General features: G+C 47.1%; 1 protein-coding gene across 1 annotated transcript in view; it reads left to right on the top strand.

Annotated features, from left to right (window-relative positions):
• Positions 1-4827: 4827 nt before the first annotated feature.
• Positions 4828-21131, top strand: part of LOC144474357 (receptor-type guanylate cyclase Gyc76C) — a 92672-nt gene continuing 76368 nt past the window's right edge. Inside the window, exon 1 of the mRNA XM_078189119.1 lies at positions 4828-5495. The gene's annotated coding sequence lies outside the window, so the exon portion shown is untranslated. The remainder of the gene's footprint in view (positions 5496-21131) is intronic.

Genomic DNA, 21131 nt, shown 5'->3' with positions numbered 1-21131 from the left:
CCTCGCTCCACCGTAGAGCGTATCTCCGACCCGAGAATCTTAATTTCCGAGCCGCCTGTGAGAGAAGAAGCGCGGTCCACAATGTGTCCAGTACAGCTCGGTCAGATTTTCGCGGAGATCCGCGGCACTCGTGTACATTTCATACTAATCGCGTTATTACGACTTCACGCTCGAACACGGCGAGAGCGAGTCTCTCTCTCTCTCTCTCTCTCTCTCTCTCTCTCTCTCTCTCCGTACTTTTATTCGGTTCCCGTTCCGCCGTGCCGCGTTCTCTATTTATAGGCTCGGAATTGTCCTCATCCGTCCGTAGAACAATAACGTCGAGAGCGGTAAAAATTTCGATACGGGAATGCTAATCTACGCGCGCGCTCTCGCCGCCGTCACTGGAACGAAAAGGAGCGGCTCTGATCGCCGGCAATTACATCGTCGCTGCTCGAACGAGCCGGAGGGGATAATCGCGATAAGCGTCTCTCGGCGAACAGAGAGAAAAAGAGAGCGACAGAGAGAAAGAAATAGAAAGAGACAGAGAGAATAAGAGAGAAAGAGAGATAGAGAGAATAAGAGAGAAAGAGAGATGGATAGAGAGAGAGAGAGAGGAAGAGAGATGGGTAGAGAGAGAGAGAGACAGAGACAGAGAGGGAGGAAGAAAGACGAAGACGCAGAGAAAGCGAGGGAGAGAAGATCCGAGGTGAAAATCTCAACGAGCCTCGGAAACGTCCCGCACGACGGAATTTCTCCGCGTCGTCCCGCCGTAAAACCGCTCGCACCTGCGACACGGGTCAGGCCGTTGTCCACGGCGCTGTCGGGCGCGAGCGCTCGCTCGCTTTACATAAGATATGCCCGAGCTTAGACCGGGCTGAAAATAAACTCGTAGCGGTTCGACACGTTCGATCGTGACGCCCTCGAGTTCTCTCTCTCTCGTTGTCATTTAGCCTGATTTCCATCGGCACGATTCCGCGGCGCGCGCGACCACGCCGAATCGCCGCTCGCGGGTAAGCGGAAAAACGCGAGTCCATTATAAATAGCCGAACGGATCGGCCGGCACCGATCGAAGTTAGACGACGTCAAGGTTGTCACCTGAATTCTTTCGTTTCGATCCGCCGCGGAACAATGCCGCACAATGGCCAATTAACGGGGCCGACCGGCTCGGCCGCGCCACGTGTTACCCGGTCGAAATCGAACTCCTGATCGCGCGATTTACCCGTTCGGACGTTGCATTGTCCTCGAATAAATTACGGCTTCTACCCGATCGCTCGGAGCAACGCGGCTCTACGAAACTCTTTCAACTTTTCTTTACTGTCTGCGATAGATACTGTCGTATTGCGGGTGGTGTCTAGCTTTTAGGGGCTTCTTTGCGAAACGACTGCGCAAGATCAAAGTCGTCTGCATAGGTTTACGAAACAGGAACTGTACGAGGTGCGAATGTCAATACGAGAGGTGCGATCGAGGAGTTCGCGGAATTTTGATTCGTCTCGAGAAATATTTATTTGTTCTGCAATATTGTGCAGGTGTAAATACGTTCGCTTTTATCTCCACAGTTGCCTTTCAAGACTGATATTTTAATTATTAAAAATATTAAAAGATTATATCTCCTTCCGTAAAAATATTCGATCTCATTATTCTGTATCATTCTTCGAATATTTATTTATTCCGCGATATTGCAGAGGTGTAAATAATTCCTCTTTATCTACCCGGTTGCCTTCTAAGGCTCTGCTATTTTAATTATTAATAATACTAAAAAATTATATCTCCTTTTCTAAAAATATTCGACTCCATTAATTTCTATTATTCTTCGAATTACATACTCTTCTCCACTTTGTTTCTTTATTATTTTGTATTACCGACGATCGCGTATAAATCATTTGCAACTACTCCTACAACGTAACCATTCTACCCCGCCAATTAAACGAATAAATCAGCAACCACCGACCGAATCCGCGCATCGAACCAGCCCCCGCCGACACCGACACCGCCACGGTCGTTAGAGCCATCCGCCGTGTACGCCGGGGCGATTTATTTCCGGGCGTCTAACGCTTTACGACGAACGCGAAACGAATACGTGGGCGCCGTTATGAACGCGTGGCATTCGATTGCCGGGAAAGGCGAGGAAAGTTTACGTTTATCGCCGCCCACGTTCGCAATTAAGGCCCAGATACCGCTAAAAGCAAATTGGTTTTTACCCGGACAATGTTACCCCGGTTAGCCGTAACTCAAGTCGTCGATCGGGAAATTGCGACAAGAATTCTAATAGAGATTCTATCTCCCGATCGATTTGAAAAAAAAATCCGAATCGATCTACTTCGCCATAACCCGTGAAATTCATAAAATTAGCAGCCAGCTGAAAGAATAGTTATCGAGTCTAATTACACGCGGGCCTGGAAACTGTCCGAGAAAAAGGGTACAGGGAGGGAACGGGGGTGCAGTATTGCAATTATAATTCCGTCTCCCCCTCGAGTGGCCCGGCTGATTTCCACCGGCGATAAAGCACTTGTAATTGAGTACCCGTTTCGATACGCGTCGATACTCATCGACAAGCTGTTCCACCGATAGCGTGTTCGGGTGCGTGCCGGTGTTTCCCAACGAGCCGCGACCTCGCGGAAGGGTTGAACCTTGCCGGTTAGGTATATATGTACACCTAAAGGTCCTCTCTCTCTCTCTCTGTGTCGCCGCGGTAGAAAAATTTCGTGCCGCCGCAAAATTACAGATTCGTGAGCGCGACACATTGTAACATCGTCGGCACGGCCGAGTGTTGACACTCGCTGGGAATACGATAAGATAGCAGCTGTTTTAGCAGCCAATCGCCGCTTCTGTGCGTCGCCGGCTACGTCACTGTTGCTAACTGTGGTTGTGCACACACGCCGCCGATTGATATTTCCATCGTTTCTCCTCCGTCCGCGTTTCTCTTTTTCCTCGTCGCGCCGCGGGATTCGAGCGACTGACGTAGCCGCGAACCGGAAGACCGCGGACGTGTTCGCTTGGCCCGAAAATCGGAGGAGCGTTATCGGCGGAAAATTTATAGGGAGATACGACGATAGGTACGAACGGACTCGGCCGAGGAATTAATTGGACGAGATAGGGGACCGCGAGCAGCTCGCGAAAGAAAGAGAAAGAAAGAAACTGTCGTGGAACTTGGAATAATACCCTGAAAGGGTTGGACCCGGGAATAATAATTCTCGAAGATCTCGAGATCAACATCAAAGGGAGCTGACGGAGTATCGCGAATTGTTTGTTTGTTTGGCCGCGTAAAAATATCGACAGGTATTTGCGGGCTCTCCTCGCCGGCCGATAAAGAACGCTTTCACTATCAATCGCGGTTAGCGCACGTAACCACCACAGATCAAACAGTTCGGTGTAAGCAAATAGACCGCTTAGTCCTCTTAACTTTGGCCTGTAAACAAGATTACAGCCGCCGGCAGGCTAGAGATCCGCGAGCAATTAGATTGTAAACGACGAGCTCCCGTCGTGTTATTTCACGGAACCTTTTTCTCCCCCCTTGGTGTCTCTCTCTCTCTCTCTCTATTTCCTTCGGCTCTTGCTCTGTCGCGCCGTCTCACCGACATTCCTAGGGACGATAACGTGATTCTATTTGACCGAGCCGGCTATTTTTACGAGACGTATCGCGACGCCGCAGGAATTCGGAAACACGCGGTGGCTTCGCGGCGAACGGGAGCGAGAGAGCGTGTTTATCGATTTCACTCTGACGGCGGACAGAGAGAGACAGAGAGAGAGAGAGAGAGAGAGAGAGAGAGAGAGAGAGAGAGAGAGAGAGAAAGAAAGAGAGAAGTGGCTGGAGAGAGAGGGAGAGAGAGAGGTGGCTGGAGATGTGGACGGAGAGATAGAAAGAAAGAGAAGTCGATGGAGAGAGAAGGAGTCCGCGAACAATAAAGCGGGATGACTGCGCGAACGGGAGGAATGTGATAACCGCGTGCAAAGCGATAACAGCCAACTTTCGACTACCCGAGAGGCGTCCTTAGCCAGTACTCCTTGTAAATCAGTGACGAAATCCTATTCTACAGCTCGTGTCGTCGCGTTAAGCCGCCCCGCTTAACGTTTGTTTCAGGCGACATGATTTACTCGCCGCTAATCCCCCCAGCAAACACAGATCTCTCCCCGTGATTCGATCGAAACGATAACCACGCTTACGACTTGATCCAGGAAATGAAAATCTTTTGCAAACATATTGTCGCAACGATCGATTCGTCGAACTTCGTGCAATCTTCATAATCGATTCGAAATAACTTTGAATCCCGCGGCTACGCGTTCCTAATTTGAAATCCCGACGCCCAATCGCCGCGCAGGCGCGACGCGCCAGACCTAATGCACCGCCATTTTTGTTGCACCCTTAGTGCGTTCTACGATTATCTTTTGCGTACAACTTTTCTCACGTACAACTGTATATACTTTTTAACAGTTCTTGGAGTATAGACAAGTACGATATAAACGTTATAATAATTATTCTGAAGAAAGGAAATCAAGTTGGTAAAGAAGAAAAGTCAGAAACAAGAAATAATTCATGAAAAATGAGGGGACTCACCGGTGGATGAACGGACGATATCAAAAGCTGGATGAAGAAGGTGAATAGGCAGGCCACGAAGGATGTGGTGGTGCTCGGAAGAGCGAAGAGTCTCCCAGGAACAAGCACTAGTCACTTCCGTTCGCACAAGTTCAACTAAACCTTCGAAATTTCCGAATTTCCCGGAGTTCCCCGAGGCGGCGGGCTTCGCGAGAGATCGGCGATCGTCGCGCCGCGTCGGTGGCGCCCGCTAGGCGGCGCGCGCACGCACTAGGCCCCCTCGGAGTCATGTGTTCGCTCAGTGTATTGCGGCCTCTGCTAGCGTACGGTTGTTCGTGTGGGGGTACGTGGACTGGGTGTCGCGGTGGCGCGTATAATCGTTCCTCGTGAAACCGAGCAGCAGCAGCAGCCCGCGGATTCTACGCGATCGTGGCGGTCCCCGTGTGTCGCACGTATGCGCAGTAATCGGGTCCCGTTCGAGTGTTGTTGTTTACGGCGCGCGCGCGCGAGCGCTCACGCCCGTGCTTGCGTTTTCATCTCGGCCGCGCAGTGGGTCCGGATTCGGTACCGAGCAGACCGCGACGACAACGGCGGAGGCAGCGACGATACGCACCGCCGATAAACGTAAACGTCGTTGCACGGCTACGGAAGAATCGGCGGAGAGATAGAAGAGAGACGGGAATTGGTAGAGGCTGTTCTGGCGGAGAGCGCTGCGGACCCAGGAGGTGTGCGCGTCTCGTGTTCGCGCCAGCCAGAGGCGTCCTTCCGCGTTCTCTCTCGTGCACATTCACGCCGGGGATCGCACGGCTCTAGTGAGTGATTTTTATTACCGACGAGCAGTGCCCCGGGAAGGACGGAAGTAGCCGTTCAGTGAAGTTCCTCGACTTTTCGCGATCGGTCAACCAGAGACCCGCAGGGATGACGAGGTAGCCCCCCATCCGAGGGATTGGATTACCATGCTGGACACGGCCACGAGTCGCAGGTAACAGAGAACCGTGTGCGCCCCGTGTACACTGCTCTCCTCCTCCCCCCTCGCGCTCCCCTCTACCCGCGATGCTCCCCACCTACTCCACCCTCTCTTCTTTCTTTGCTTTCCTCTGTGATCTTCCTCCCTTGCTTCTTCTCTCTTCATTTCTCTATCTCACTCTCTTCATCTCTATCTCTCTCTATATATCTTTCTCTCTCTTTCACTTGTCCATCGAGGCGAGCGTCGCCGTCGGTCGGCGCACCGTTTGCTGGCTCTCTCTCTCTCCTTCCCTCTTTCTCGCTCCTCCTCCAGTTTTTCTTTCTCGCTTTCTCTGTCGCTCTCTCTGGTGCCTGCCAAGAGAGAACCACGGCGGGAATAGTTGCGCGCTGGTACACACACGAGCGGATAGGAGGACGGTCTTCTAGCGAGCGCTCGCTAGAGCAAACGATTGGACGCGCGCCAGCTGCCCCGAGGAAATTCCTCTGACAAAAATTCCCGCGAGTGTCACACTCGATATATATCAGCGATTGGCAACCGTCGCGGAGAAAGGGAGAGAGAGATTGCTCTGTGATAAGAAAGGCGCGTGTCGATTCCTCTTCTTCCTTCTCCTCTTCTTTTACGTCTTCTACTTCTTATTCTCTCTTTCTATATCTCTTGCGAGATAGTGGCAACGAAAGCCCCGTCGGAACGAAGTGCATCGCGACGCCGCAGATACTGAAGCGTCGTTGTCGCGCGGCGCACGAGATTTTTTACGCGTGACGACAAGCTCCACTCGCCTTGTGATGGAAATCGCGAATTCCTTTGTCGCTGCCCGTGTATTTCCGGAACCCGGGCGTTGTTGACGTTTCTTTTGCGTCTCGCTGTTCCACGGAAATTAGAGCGGTTTCGGGGCCTCCGTGGGACGGCGTTTATGGTTTTTCGAACATAACTCCGGGAGCCCCTTGTTGTCACTGCTCGTCCCGTTTCGTTATTATGGCCGCTGTTTACGACCTGCGGACTCTGTCGCTCGCACGGCCAACGCGGACGGAACCGGAAATGCGGGCGCCGCGTGTTTACCCTCGGAAGGGGATGCTTTTTATAGCCGCGATTGTCATTGGACCACCCTAATTTCTTCTAAATGCGTTCGCGGACGTCGTATTTAATCTGGATGATTATTTGCAGACTTGCAATTTGCATTTAGTAGAATTTAGGTAGTTGATGTAATTTCTACTTTAGTATAAAACCTCTACAATTCTTAAAACAATGAACAATATTAACAATAAAGTTAAAATGTAAGCAAAATGAAAAGCAAGATATCGTCGACAAAAATAAAATTGCAATCGTTTACCGTAATTGATTCTTTCCGTTCATTCAAACTAATCGGAACTGGTTTTCTGCGCTGGAAACCTTTTTTGTTGCGCGCGAATGATATTCGGGCATCGTCGCCGCGTTCGCATAATGCTATCGTAAATTAGCTCCCGCGGCGTCTAAAATAATCGAAAAGAAATGTACTGTTCGAGGAAAACATTCGCGTTGCGAGACGGCTGTTGTTTTTTTTTTGCCGAACTTCTGATAGAAGCGGTTGTTATCCAGGTTTTCCTTGACCCATAAATTGACGTAATCTTCGCTCGAGGATCAAGCGTGTTTAATCCTGTTTGTTGTGTTATTCTCCGCGGTTTTGAATATCACGACGAAGTTTGAGGTATGCTCACGTTTCTCACAGTTTGCAAACTGAGGAATTCAAAATAGTTTCAGCTGGGATGGTAGCTGTAGTTTAAAGTTAATATTTTTTAGGTAGTTGATTGCGCTAGAGAAAATAAACGTCCATTATCTCTTATATTTTTGTATTCTCCCAAAAAAATAGTAAACAACATCCAATCGCCGTGACATAAAGCTCGGCGAAAGGGTTGACAGGGTCTCGATAAAGAAAGGTATAAGCGAGCCCGGGCGCAACGCCACCCGCGGTTATCGTAAGAAAAGGTTCGGTTTTCGGGGTGGGGGTGGCGGAAGGGGGGGTTAAGGACCGCACCGAATGGAAACAGTTCTCGGCCGAGAGCATCGCGTCGTATTATTTGCCGAGCGGTAATCGGCGTATCGAAGCCGCGCGACGTCGTATTTTCGTCGCGGCTCTCCGATACACGCGAATCTCTGACGTAGAGAGAAAAGCAAACGGAGGAGGAAGCGAAACGAGGCTCGCGCGCGCGTCGCGGAGCACCGGTGCCCGACAAATTACTGGAGCGACGACATCTGATGTGTCGTGCCAGGGTCCACGGTGCTCTAACCGTTAACAGTTTACTTAACCAGCTGATAAGAGAATGTAGAGGAAAATTTCCAGCGTACTTTTTCCCGAGTCTGCTCGCGCGCGCGCGCGTCTCTGAACGTCGATTTCAACGCGTTCGCGTATTTCCAAAATGTGTCCGCGCGACGAGGAAAAGTCGTCGAAAACTCGCGCTCGCCACCTTTGTTCCCGTCAATAACCGCGAACTTTTTCGATCGGCGCGCAAACGTCGGCCTCGTCACGCTAGCTGAGTCATTGCGTGTCGGTACCCCTTCCGGCGAGAGTGCGCCAGGAAATTTCGTCCCCTCCGTTTCTTATCTTCGCCGCGGCGGCTTGCCGCGACGATCGTGCTGGAAATCGATGGCAACGTGAACAGAGGCGCGAGAGGTTTAATAAAACTAGCCGGTAGCCGGGCTTTCGATTAATCAAGGAATCGAGCAATCTTTGTGTTAATTTGTTTTCAAATAAATCAGAAAACTCCGCGAGTTATGGTATACCGCCTCGCGATGGAATTACTGTGACCTTATAAAACACCTTAAAATACACCGGCCTATTATTATATCTACAAAACCCAATCCCGTAATTTTACTATAGCATGAGTAGCCATAATGCATTGCTTTATAACATATATAATTATAATATAATGCATAAAATTTGGAAACGAATCTACGAATAGCAAAGACAGCGAAACGAATCGCGTTTCGTCGTGTGACATTCGGCACGTCCGCCGGTTGCACGCTGGTAATCCGAGAAAATAAAAAATTCGCCGGCTAGCCTGCGGAGCAAAGGTTGCAACGATAAGTATTATAAGTATTGCAAGTATTGTCCAGGAGAGCGGAGAGATGGCCGGCGCGCCGGCCAAACAATAGCTTTTCATCGTGCGCGCCGTTCAAAAGCGAGGCTCGGTGGAACGACCCGTCCGTACACCAGCGCGGAGACGTTTAACGAACTTAATTATTTCGAACGTCGATGCTTAACCCCTTTGTTGACCGCTATACCACTGTCGAGCAGCAACATTGTTTCGCTGCGGAACAGGTGGCCGCAGTGCCCGGTCGGCGTCCACACGCTCCGCAGAACTGTTCTGCAAACAGAAAACAAGCGTCGTTCGTGCATTCGTGCGGGAACATTTTTAATTAGGCTGGATGGAATTATTTTATTTGGTATAGCTAATTTAGTTAACATAGCTATTTTAGTTAATATAGTTATTTCATTTAATGCAGTTATTTTAGGACGATGACTTCGTCAAGGTTAACGATAACTATTGAATAAAATTAAATATTTATTCATCGATTCGTCAGTTTAATTAGTGACTCAAATTTACAAAAAATTATCCAATACATTAATCAGGCTTTTAAGGCAATAATTATATTAACAAGACATCATCGATTCATCAGTTTAATTAATGCCTAAATTTTACAAAAAATTTTCCAATATATTTAACAAGACTTCCTTAATACGTTATTGCATCTCGAAGGGGTTGTTTCGTGCTTATGGCGGTAAAACACGGCGTAGCAACGACGCGATTGCATATTCGTCGCGCACAAAACACAGTCTGCGTTCTGTTCCAAACGTAGGAGACAATTGTCGAAACTGTAGTCGAACAGTGCTACGTGCATCGTGTCGCAAAACCATTCAGCGCCCTCGCGCAATCAGCGGCTGAATATGCATGATGCATTTACGAGTGCGCTTATTGCCCCGAGTGAATATCTTCCAACCTTTCAGCCATTATTAACTTGATTGACAAGTACTAAACCGTTCCGCGATAAGCGCGACTCAAATTTTATCAAATACTTGGAACGTTGGCAACACCGACGTCATTGGCATATGAACTTGCGCACATTATCCGTGTTATGTTAATTAGAATATTCCCGGCTTCGCGGACGCGTAAAATCGCGACGCGTCGGCTCGCGGCGCGGCTTACTCGTAACCGAAAGCGCAATCCTGTTGCACCGGTGCTACCCGCGACTAATTAAAGACAAACAACCGGTTACCGCACAGACGGAAGTTTTAAAAATATTTATTTAAGTATGATAACTACAAAAATCGCGATATTGAAATGATTCAGCAACAGTTGATTTAATTTTTATTATCCTGAAATGGTGGTAGGAAAATTTTTGGATGTGAAATTTTTATTATCCCGAGATGGTGGTAGGAAAATTTTTGGATTTGAAATTAGTATACCAAATCCTAGGGGGATCTAAAATATTGCAAAAAAGAATCCGAGTCAACATATAGCGCCGGATAAATCACAAGGTAGAATATTCGAAAATCGGCATTAATTCTCAAGGTGAGCAAACGTTAACGCCGCGTTTTTTCTACTTCTCCTTTATTTTGCAATATTTCAGCTGTACTATTAAAGAAGTCTCGTCGCTTTATCTCGTTTCTGCGAAAAGTTCTCTTCGACGCGAGTTCATTCGGCGCGACGCAGAATGCAGGCTCTCGTTTGCATTCGCCGGCGGAAAGTTCTCTCGCGGCGCGAAATTAGTTTTTATTCGCCGGGTCGGTGGTCGAGGCAATTTAGAAAAAGGAGTGGGAAAATGGGTCGCGCGGAGGTAGAAACGATAGAGAACAGAGAGAAGAGACGAGAACAGAAGATAAAAGAGAAGAGAACAGAGGATAAAAGAGAAGAGTAGCCGCGCGTAATAACGAAGGCGGATTAAAGCCGGGTGACACGCGCGCGCGCGCGCTCGACACCTCTTAAAAAGGCTATTTACAACTTTATTAGAGCTGGCGGCGGGCCGAGCACCGCGCCGCCCGCGGATAGCGACTCGGCCGCCGCGCGAAAATGTGGAATAATAACTGCAACGTAACATGACTGGGCACATGACCGAGCAGCGCCGCGAACGCGGAACAAGCAAACAAACCGATATCCTCTAATGGGCGGGTCGATTAAAAATACCGTCGTTCGCGCATAATTTCAGTTTGGAATAGGGTAAATTGTTCGCGCGCGCGATAAATCGCGGACGGCGGTGGGGAATATACAATTCATCCGCCAGGATCTCTTGTAGAATCGACCGATCCAGGAAACCGCCGATTTCCACGATCGGCCCGGTTAAACGGCGCATGATCGCGTTCATCCGATGCCAATTAATGCTCGCGATTTATCGTAATTGTGTTTCGTTATACCGCGCGACGCTTTGTAACGTTTTCACTGGACATCGCGAGCCGCAAAACGAGCAACGAATCGCGCGCGGCGAGATCGATTAGTCGGATGAACCGATAATCCGGCGGGAACGTAATCTCGGATAAAATCAGAGGCAAAACGAGTCGCTTATACTATCCCGAGTCGCTCGGACTCTCGAGCGAGCGAGCTGGCCCTGGCTTTTCTCCGCGCGACGGAAACCCAGGCAAAAATGCGCGCGCTTTCTAATTAATCAGTCAAGTTAAAGTATCGCGGTGCTTAATCGCCGCAATTACCTCCGAGCCGCGGCTACGCCACTGAAATTCCGCGATTGACCTGCGCGCTCGCCTCTCGCTTCCCGCCCCACCCCCCGTTCCTGCGGGGGGATAATTAATAGAACGTCGCCGGCGATGATGCAAGCGATCATGATTCCATAGTTTTTTTTTTCTTTGCTCTTCCCAGGCAGCCGATCATCAGACGGCGCGTCGCGCTCTTCAGGGAAACGGTTTTTAAATCGCGGGGCGGGAAGCGCCAAGGGGAAACGGACCGCCATTGGTCAGACGAGGAGTACTTACGATTCGTTCGATGATAGATCCTCGTTCCCAAGTAGTCCGGTTTTTTATCGCGCGTGGATTAGATTAGCGCATAATAGATTCTTTATCTTGAGTGCTCGTTGGGCAATGATCCGTTTTTGGGTGTTTCGAACGCTTCTATGAGACTATTGCAACGGAGTTTAGGATTTTAAGAGAGTTGATGTTAGATTTTATAGAATTGTGAGAAGAATTAGTTAGTGTGATATTTTTATATAGTTGGTGCACTTGGTGCTTAGTAAAAGGGACGCGCGTAATTGAACGAATAATTGAAAAATTCAAAAAGGAAGAAGAAATAGCGAATGAAGCTATATTTATTAACAATATTAAGGAAACAATATTTTCTAACAATTTCCACTGAATTTTACACAAATATCCTAAGTCTCTTCGCTATCATAATTTCCACTGCAAGATCAATTATTAACATAAAAATCTACTGAACACTGGAATCCAAAAATCAAAACTTTTCTTAACTAAGTCTCCCGCATCTGCTCTAATATAAAATTACCCATAAAAATATCGCAAAGTCGAAAACCATAAAGAAGACTTTCGAAGCAAAGACTGTGGTACAATCGGCTTTCGTCAGCGCCCCGAATTTTCGTGTTTTCGTCAGCGCCTCGAATTTTCGACTTTCGACGAAACATGAAGGTGCCGGCCGGCAGCGCGAACGATGGTTGAGTAATGACTAACGAGTAATGCGCCGACATAAGTAAGCATTAAGTAACGAGTGCCACTCACACGTGCATAAACAAGCGAGCGGTCGGTTTCGCGTTCGCTCGCTCGCTCGCTCGCGCAGAGAGATGCGCACACACGTTCGTGTCCCCGGCGTGCACACGACTACGAGCACGGTTGTCTCGGTTGATCATGATGTTCCTTTCATTCAGGCCCCGATTAACGATCTGCAGATGTATTTAACGAGTCTAAAAGCGGCACTGTGGTTTACCGAGCCGTTCCCCGTACGCTTCTGCGTCGATAGCCGCGCAACGAACGGCGAAATTCGGCCGCCGCGAATTCGGACGAATTTTAGACACCTTGCCGGAATCCCGCGCGAAGAATCACACCATTTATAATAACAATAACTTTGTTTTACGTGAAATATTCTTATACACATAATCGAAAATAATTATTAACCCCTTGCCGTACCATTTTCATCGTAATCACAATAGTAAGCACCTTTTCGATTGTAATAATTTCTTAAAAGAAAAAGAGAATTTAGATTTATTCTGTGTCCACATTTATTAGAACGATTAAATATTCTCGTTTTGCGAGAAGCGTTCAATTACTTAAATACCACGATTTATATGAAAATTTAAGGAAAAATAGCCCGATGCCAATTCATCGCCGCGATTCCGCTTGCAATAAACAAAACCAATCTATCCATCGCACACTTACGCAGAACACACTTCGCGGAGCTAATTTCAACTTCGAGGATCCAATTTCAAAAATACCCGTTCGAAACGTCGCGTCGCGGCAGCGGTGAGGACCTCCTCGAAAGCGCCCTTTTCTTTGTCCATAGCAAAAAGGGCGGTCGCGAGGGAAAGAGGGCCGGCTCTCTCGCGGTAGACGACGAGAAAGAAAGCGAACGAGCGAGAGCTCGCGGGAACGAGTGCTCGCGGGAATAAGCGAGAAGGAGACGGAAGAGCGAAAGACAAAGGCGAAGTGGGAAGATCGCCGGTATCGGCGGCGATCGCCTTGCTAGCCTGGAAATCCAGTTACTCCGGCAGGGGCCTCGAGACAATGCGCGCAGAGAGGCAACCTCGTGCAATGCCGCCTCGGGAGAGCTGGTTCGGTGAGCGCGACGAAAATAACTCCGGCAGGAGAATATTACGGCACTTTGCAATGAGGAGAGACCCGACAGAGAGAGAGAGGGGGAGAGAGAGAAGACGGGACCCGCGGAGAACGGCCGCGAGAGAAAGATCGACGAAGAAGCGGTGCGCGACAGACGGAGCTCGACTGCGAACGAGATGGAAGGAGCGAGAGCGGGACTGATACGATCGGGAGAAAAAGAAGAGGGGGATGATAGAGCGGAGGGTCAGGGGACGGGGGAAGAGCGAGAGAGAACGAGAGAAGAGAGAGAAAAAGAGCAAGAGGAGACGGAGAGCGGTGAATCGCGTGCTCGCGAGCGTGTGTGCGTCTGTGCGGTGCATACACGATAAGAAGCGAGGATGGGACGCGGCCGATCGAGGCGGTAGAGAGAGAGTCGCACGGCGAGAGAGGAGAGAGAGATCGTCGTCGCACGAATCGACTCATGGCGAACCATTCGAAACGAGTGACCGGCGGTCGTCTTCTTTTGGTCCGTGACGCGATTGGCCGATCGGCCAATGACTGGTTCTCGCCGCTGGGCAATGTGCACCGCGTGCACCAGCCTCTCTCTCTCTCCTCTCCTCTCCTCTCCTCTCTTCTCCTCGGCAAAACCCTCCCGCCGCGATTCCCTCCGAGCGCGCTCGCGGCTGAAATGCACTCGCGCGACGGTGTACAGTGCACTTCATTGACGGCCGCAAAACTGGTCCAACGCGCGGCATAAAACTCCGTTAGAACCAGTTCCCTCTGGTGAAACGGGCTGGCTTAACCCCCGTGCTCGGTCCGCGACGCGGGCCCAAAGGGGTTAGCGACGACGACGACGCGGGGAGACGCGGCCGGGGTGGAAATTTATGAAAGGAACACCTCCCGCGGTCGTTAATCGGAGCAGGTGGAGACCCTGCGAGGGCTGTATTAACTCTTTAATGACGCGCTCGCTTGCCTAACTGAAACCCCCTCCGGTGATCCCCGATGGGTAAAGAAAGTGAAATAGTCGCCGGGGATTCGAGGTGACACCTGTTGACCCCTTGCCCTGCTATTCGAGGGAGAGGAGTCTGAAAGGGACGCGGTTATAGGGCGAGAATTTTGCTTCGTTTTCTTTTTCTTCGAGTATGAAGCGCGTTTCTGGAATATTATTGGCGTTATATTATTACTAATTTTATATTATTATTAACTTTATATTACTATTATTGGAATATTACGTATTACCCACAATACGATATTTGTGCATGGACAAAAACAAATCAATGTTCTTAGAAGCGATGGAAATTAAGATAGGAAAATATGTATACACCTCGTATAAGTGCTTGGCCTTGTGAGGCACAAGCATAACAGTTTCGAATTACGATGGGGCCCGAGTTTTTTTTTCGGGGTTCCGGAAAGGCCACGGCCAGTCGTAGAAAAGCATCTGCATAGAAAAGAGATTCCTCACGCACCGTAAAATAAAGTTTCTTTTATTTAAAACTACACCTTAGTTTAAATGTATTTAAACACCCATTTCCAATAACTATTAATTTTATATTAGTATTAATTTTATATTGCTATTAATATAAATTTTATTATTATTATAATCTAGATTTCAAACTCAATTTCAATTTTCTAATTTTTTAATATCATTATTGATATAATTTATATTTACTTCTAACAGCAAAGAACCTTTTCTCCGCAAAGCCTGATGGCAGCGAAACGCGATCGAACGCGCGGTGAATTTCGCTGTTTGGTCGCGCATCGTCGGGATCGATCGGATCGAGCGTGGATCGCTCGAAGCCGGCAACCCGCCGCTTTTCTTCCCTTTCACGTCCGCGTCGCGTCGGCCCCGCTCGAATACCGGGAAATCCTGGCCGCTGCCAGCGTGTCTGGCAAAGGAGACGCGACCCGACCGGGGCGTAATCCCACGAGCGTCGACGGTAACCGCCGAGCAGGCTCCGATCCTCCGAGTTTGTTGGACGCTAACGCGACGAGAGGGCCGGTCCTATAAAACCGTAAACGTCGATTACGCAATGATGTAATATAATAATGGATATTGTCCCGGCAATGGAGATTCCGGCGTGTTGGGTTACAACGTTCGCTGTACGGCGAGAGAGAGAGAGAGAGAGAGAGACACACACGGCTCTCACAATTGATACTTCGCAGGGAGCGCGCGCGCGCGCGCCTTCGTTCAGTCCAGTTCTCGGCCTCTCTTGGGCGACGCGCTCTTTGATTTCTCGGTTCTCTCGCGTTTCTCTTTTACGCTTTCGACGGAATCGACGCCGCACTTTTTTTTCCCAGCCGGGATAATGAAAGAGCGGTTTAAAGGAGTTTACAATCACGCGGCCGCTCTGCAAACTGTCCGACGACCGGCGGCGACAAGAAACCGATTCCCGATACTGATTGGGATCTTTATGCGTTTATCGCGTGCGCTACCGCCTAGCCAGGACGACGTTCTCAAGATTTTCTTAACCCTTGCACTTTGATGTCTTTTTGGAATTGTTAATTATTTTCTTGATATCGCGAGATATTCCAATTTTCTTTTTTCACTTTCGTTCTCAGATTTTGATGACAGAGGATTCGAATTTTGCTTTGATTTATTAAAAATAATCGGCAACCATATTTATCGAATTGGGCAAGAAACTCTCTTATTAAAGTGCAAGGAGGATTAAAGTGCGATTTTTAAGGATTTACCACATTTTCATTTTGGCCACATTTTTCTTGACATTACTTACCACAGCAAGAATGATCGACGCGGTCTGCAATGATTGTATTTCTTACCTACTTTTTTGCTATATGAACTGGTCGTTGTTTAAGTAATTCTCTTTTTGCTAATTCTTACGATTATGTAAGCAGAATTGATGGAAGACGAAAATTCAAATAATTAAGAAATTTAGAGAAAAAAAAAGGGATGGAAATAGTACGATTAAATATATATTCATACGAGATAGTACGATTAAATATATATTCAATAAAATAAATTTATAAATATATCGAATATTAATTTTATTATATGTCCTATTAAAGCCAGCCTTTCTTATACCTAATTAAAGTCTGATCCCACATTGGTCGCCTAACCGATACTGTACCTTAAATATAGAATTAATTAAATAAATCGTACCTCACAGCCAACTCCAGTAATTTTTAATTCTCCTAAAAATCGTCGCTTTAGTCGCAGTTTTTATTTTTTCCGCTCCATCGTGGAACGTCCTCCGGAAAACTGTCGATTCGAGGAACAGTCCTCGCTCGTAGAAAATTTAGATTACCAGATACGTCCAAGCCAACAATTTTCCTATTTAGAGAGAACGTTCTCCGCGCGATTCTAGGATTCGTCGCTCCGTCCGGAAGAGAGAGAGAGAGAAAAAAGAGGAGAGGAGGCCGCGGCCGATAGAAGAGGCTCGTTTGCCCAGATCTCATAAAGATATGCTTATTCATCCTAATGGTAGGTTGTCGACGTGGACACGCCTCTATCAAAGTCGTCGGTATCTACAAAGAGGACTCCTCTCTGCGGCGAAGATTTCCTTTTCTCGTTCCCACCATTCCCGCGCGGTGGCTGACGGGGAGCGATCCCGGGGCTCTCTCGAACTACTACCGCGAGGGTGCCGATCACCCCTCCCCACCTCCATTAAAAACATTTGCATAGCTGCCGAGCGAATCCACGATGAACCCTTTTAGATTATTTGCATCTTTATTCGAGAATTTTTAGCGGTGGTTTTTGATTTACGGAAAGCTAGGATTATGGACGAGACATTTTTCATTGCTAAATTTGTGAGGAAGCTTGTGACGTGAATCGTAGAGAGTGGGGTAGTTTGTGGTTGAGATGGATGCTGTCGATTTGGAATTTTTTTGGTATGGTGAAGATTTTGTTACTTTGTAGAGAGCACTTTAATTTTCATTCTTGGTACGGCAAAGGATTTTGTTATTTTGTGGAGTGTACTTTTATTTTGTAAAGAGTATCTTAATTCTGTAAAGAGTACTTTAACTTTGTAAAAAGTATTTTAATTCTGTATAATTTTGCAGAGAGTACTTTAACTTTGTAGGGAGTACTTTAATTCCGTAAAGGGTACTACTTTAATTTCGAAGAGTACTACTTCAGTTTTAAAGGGTATTTCAACTCTGCAAAGGATACATTAACTTTGCAGAGAGTACTTTGAAATATTTTCAAAATTTCAAAAAAAATCAGTATAAAATAAAAGCCACCAATTAAAATACCCCCATCGAATATCTCAAGTAGCTTTGGTCTTCCACGATCAGACGCGAGCGAACACAAAAATCGTCGAACAATTAGACAAATAATCAAGCGATCCACGCAACAAAAAAAGGACGCGAACATCGAATAACGAGCTCGAATTCGCTACGAGCGATGCTAGGTACAGTGTACAAGGGTTGAACCGTGGACGGATAGAACCGGGACGGGTTATCACGAGCGAGATGGAAATATCGATGGAGAGAGCGGGGGCAAGCGGAGGGGAAAAAAGGAAGAAAAACGATGGTCGGAAAAAAGGATTAGCAGGAGGAAGAACGAAGAAGAAGAAAAGTGGCGAACCGGCTGGCCGCAACGAACTTGACGTAAACCAAACCTACCGGTCCTGCCGCTCGCGCTACTACTACTACACTACCGAACTATTACCTACAGCAGAAGTCTATATCTGGAGTCCGGCTCCTCTCTCTCCCTCTCTCTCTCTCCCTGTCTCTCTCTTATCCGATGCACACCGCCTTGGTTGCCGGAACAGTGAAATCACCTACGTATTCTGCCTTCCAGTGCTATGTGGGTGGTTCGCCCGGCTCGCCGTGACGAGACGCGATTTGACTCGACTCGATTCCCTTCGGGATCGAAGCGTGGCAACTCGTTACGGCTGCTACGGGGCATTCGTTCCGGTTTCACTGTGAATTAAGATCCACCGTGGGGGGACCGTCGGTAGTAGCCGTCGTTTAAACGGGGCCCGACCGACACCGAGAAAAATCACCAGACATATCTTTCGGCGTTCGAACACTGTTTATCTTGCCGCCGATCTACGGAAAGATGATACCAAAGGATACCGTGTTGGTCCAGTATCTTCTATGCGCGAAGAGCTAATCCCGAGCGGGCGGCTGCTTCTTCGTTATTATTTCAGTCAGGGAACTGCTTTGGAGATTGGGTGCTTTTTTAATGTAGCTGGAGGGTAGACAGAGTGTTTATAAGGGCTGCCAGTTATTATTCGCTATGTTTTTCGTGATCAATTTTATTCCTTGTATTTTTTGGATGGAATATATTTGGGATATTATTTTAGTGAAATTATAGTTGCAGGATTTATTTGAGACGTTAATTGGAACAAATTTTATTCGAAATATTCCTCGAATGAAATTATATTCGATTTTCATCGAGATATCATTCGAATCAATCTTTATTCAAAGTATCCCTCGTATAAAATTTTATTCGAAAAATCCCTGGAATAAAATTATATTTGAATTTATTAGAGATGTTCTTTAAATCAAAATTTATTCAAAATATTTCTCCTACAAAATTTTATTCCAAAAAAAATTCCTCGAATAAAATTATAATCGACTTTTTTCAATGTATTTCAACCAGATTTAATTCTTCCAATTTCCAACCCTAATATAAAGTAATACAAGAACTCAAGAAAAATATTAATAAAACATCGCTAAACTGCGCCAATTGCCTCAAAACTTACTATAACAAATTTAACGAATAAAGCTTCGCTTTGCTTATTAAACAAAATACCAACGCAACACCTAAACAAGCTTACCAGTTTTCCCGGCTCGGATTCTCGATTATCCGCTGGATCCTCGGTTCATCCTAGCCGCATGATCCGCAACAAAGCCGGTTAATCGAGGTGTCCCGCGTCCGAAGTCGACAGACTTCGAAAGCTTATCCCTCAGCGAGAAGTCTTCCCTCGATTCTCTTCCCTCCTGATCGATGGGGCTATCGAAGATCCGTCGCGCTCGAACTTTTCCTCAGGGCCGCGTGTCTACGCAGCTGGTGTAATTAATACCCGATCCTCGTCCGCGGCGTTACGTAAATGTAAACCGTCGCTTGGCGTGGAAAGAGAGCGAAAGAGAGACAGAGCGAACAAGAGAGGGAAATAGAGAGAGAGAGAGTGAGAGAGCAAGCAAGAGAGAAAGAGAGCGAAAAAGAGAAAGAGAGAGCGAGGGAAAGAGAACGAAAGAGAGAGAGAGAGAGCGAGGGAAAGAGAACGACAGTGAGTGAGAGGGAGAGAGGAAAAGGGTGGGAAAAGGAGGCAGCCGCGGAAAAACGGAATGGAGAGACACGGCGCGCGAACGGGTTGGCCGCGTCTCGCGTGGATCGATCGATTAAAATCGTCGGCGTGCCAGGCGGGCTGACATAATCCGGCTCTCTCGCATGGCCCGACCGATTAGAAATCCGTGAGTGTCGCCTTAATTGACTCGCGATTACGTTTACGAGCGCGCAACGCGCCAACGTCGGCCGGCGCGAATGAACGTGACACGCGCCCCGGCAGGTGTGTTTCGCACACGTGGCCAACAAAGAACCTCGCGTGAAAACGGTTTTCCACCGTGGAAATCGATGATCGGTACGCTTTCATGAACTCTATGGTCGCGATTAGAATTCGCTGTAATAGGGGATGCTAAATAATTCTAAATTCTAAAATGCTAAAATGCGCTAAATTTTAAATTCTAAAATGCTAAATTTTAATTTCCAAAATGCGATAAATTTTAAAATCTAAAATGTGCTAAATTCTAAAATGCGCTAAATTTGAAATGCTAAAATGCGCTGAATTTTAAATTCTGAAATACTAAATGAAGCGGCGCACCACGGTAATTAATTCGCCAGACAGCTCGGATTACGCGCTTTGTTGTGGAAGCTACCCTTGCAGGCGCCGCTCTGTTGGAGGACTGGTTTCTTTTCTTACGGATCTTATGAATTTATGGATAAAATGGAACGCGAACAATAGGGGTATTAACTGAGGGAAAAGAATTACGCGAATTGCAGGAGACAGCATTTTATCCGGTTAATTACTTTCTTTTGGAAATGTGAACAGTGCTCCGTGAAATCTTAGAAATTGCACCTACTTTTACTATACTCAAATTCCACATTTTTCAACCCTTATCTGTAACTATAATTAAACTATTATTTATCTAAATAAAGATCAGAATTAATTATTCTGACTTTCCATTTCAATAATTAAAGGATCCAAGTTAAACAAAAGCGTTCACTTCTCGCGCAATTTTTCTTGCAAAATTCTAAATTTTTGCAACCCTTATCTGTAACTATTGAACTAAATTTTTCAACCCTTGTCTATAACTATAATTAAACTATTTATCTAAATAAAGATCAGAATTAATTATTCTTACCTTCCATTTCAATAATTAAGGGATCCAAGTTAAACAAAAGCGTTCTTGCAAACTCCATTATCGCCGCAGCCGCACAATGCGCAATTATTAACGATCCCGCAGTCTTGCGGCAGCAGTTAAGGGTCGATTAAAAAATATTAACGTTACTTGAACCGCATTAATTATCCAGTTCCGGGCCGTGCCGCGGGCGCGAAACGAGGTTAAAGACGCGCGCAATAATTTGTTCGAACGTAGAAAAATTTCCGGTCAGATACACTTTTCGCTTCGCGATATCCGAGGAATTGTTTACCGAGTTACCGCGAGCACCGAGAATATAACGCGGGTTTGTTTGTTGTTCTGCATCCGATATTAATTAACATTCTTTCGGATATCGGCCGGCCAAATATAGATCGTTGAATCTCGCCGGGGCCGGAAACTTTCTGACGGCTGAGTCTATCGCGAACACGCGCAATTTCACGAGGATTTCTCGCGAGTGTGTCGCCATCGCGAAGAGGAAAAAAAGAAGAAAGCCGTGATCGAGGATTAATGAACTGTTCGGCGAATATTTAATTGCGATCGAAACCGTTCGAGACGCATAAAGAACTTAA

Source organism: Augochlora pura, chromosome 8 (assembly GCF_028453695.1).
Source record: "Augochlora pura isolate Apur16 chromosome 8, APUR_v2.2.1, whole genome shotgun sequence".
NCBI classification, from domain to species: domain Eukaryota; kingdom Metazoa; phylum Arthropoda; class Insecta; order Hymenoptera; family Halictidae; genus Augochlora; species Augochlora pura.
The sequence above is the reverse complement of the archived record's forward strand: the minus strand, read 5'-3'. Positions and strand labels throughout refer to the sequence as shown.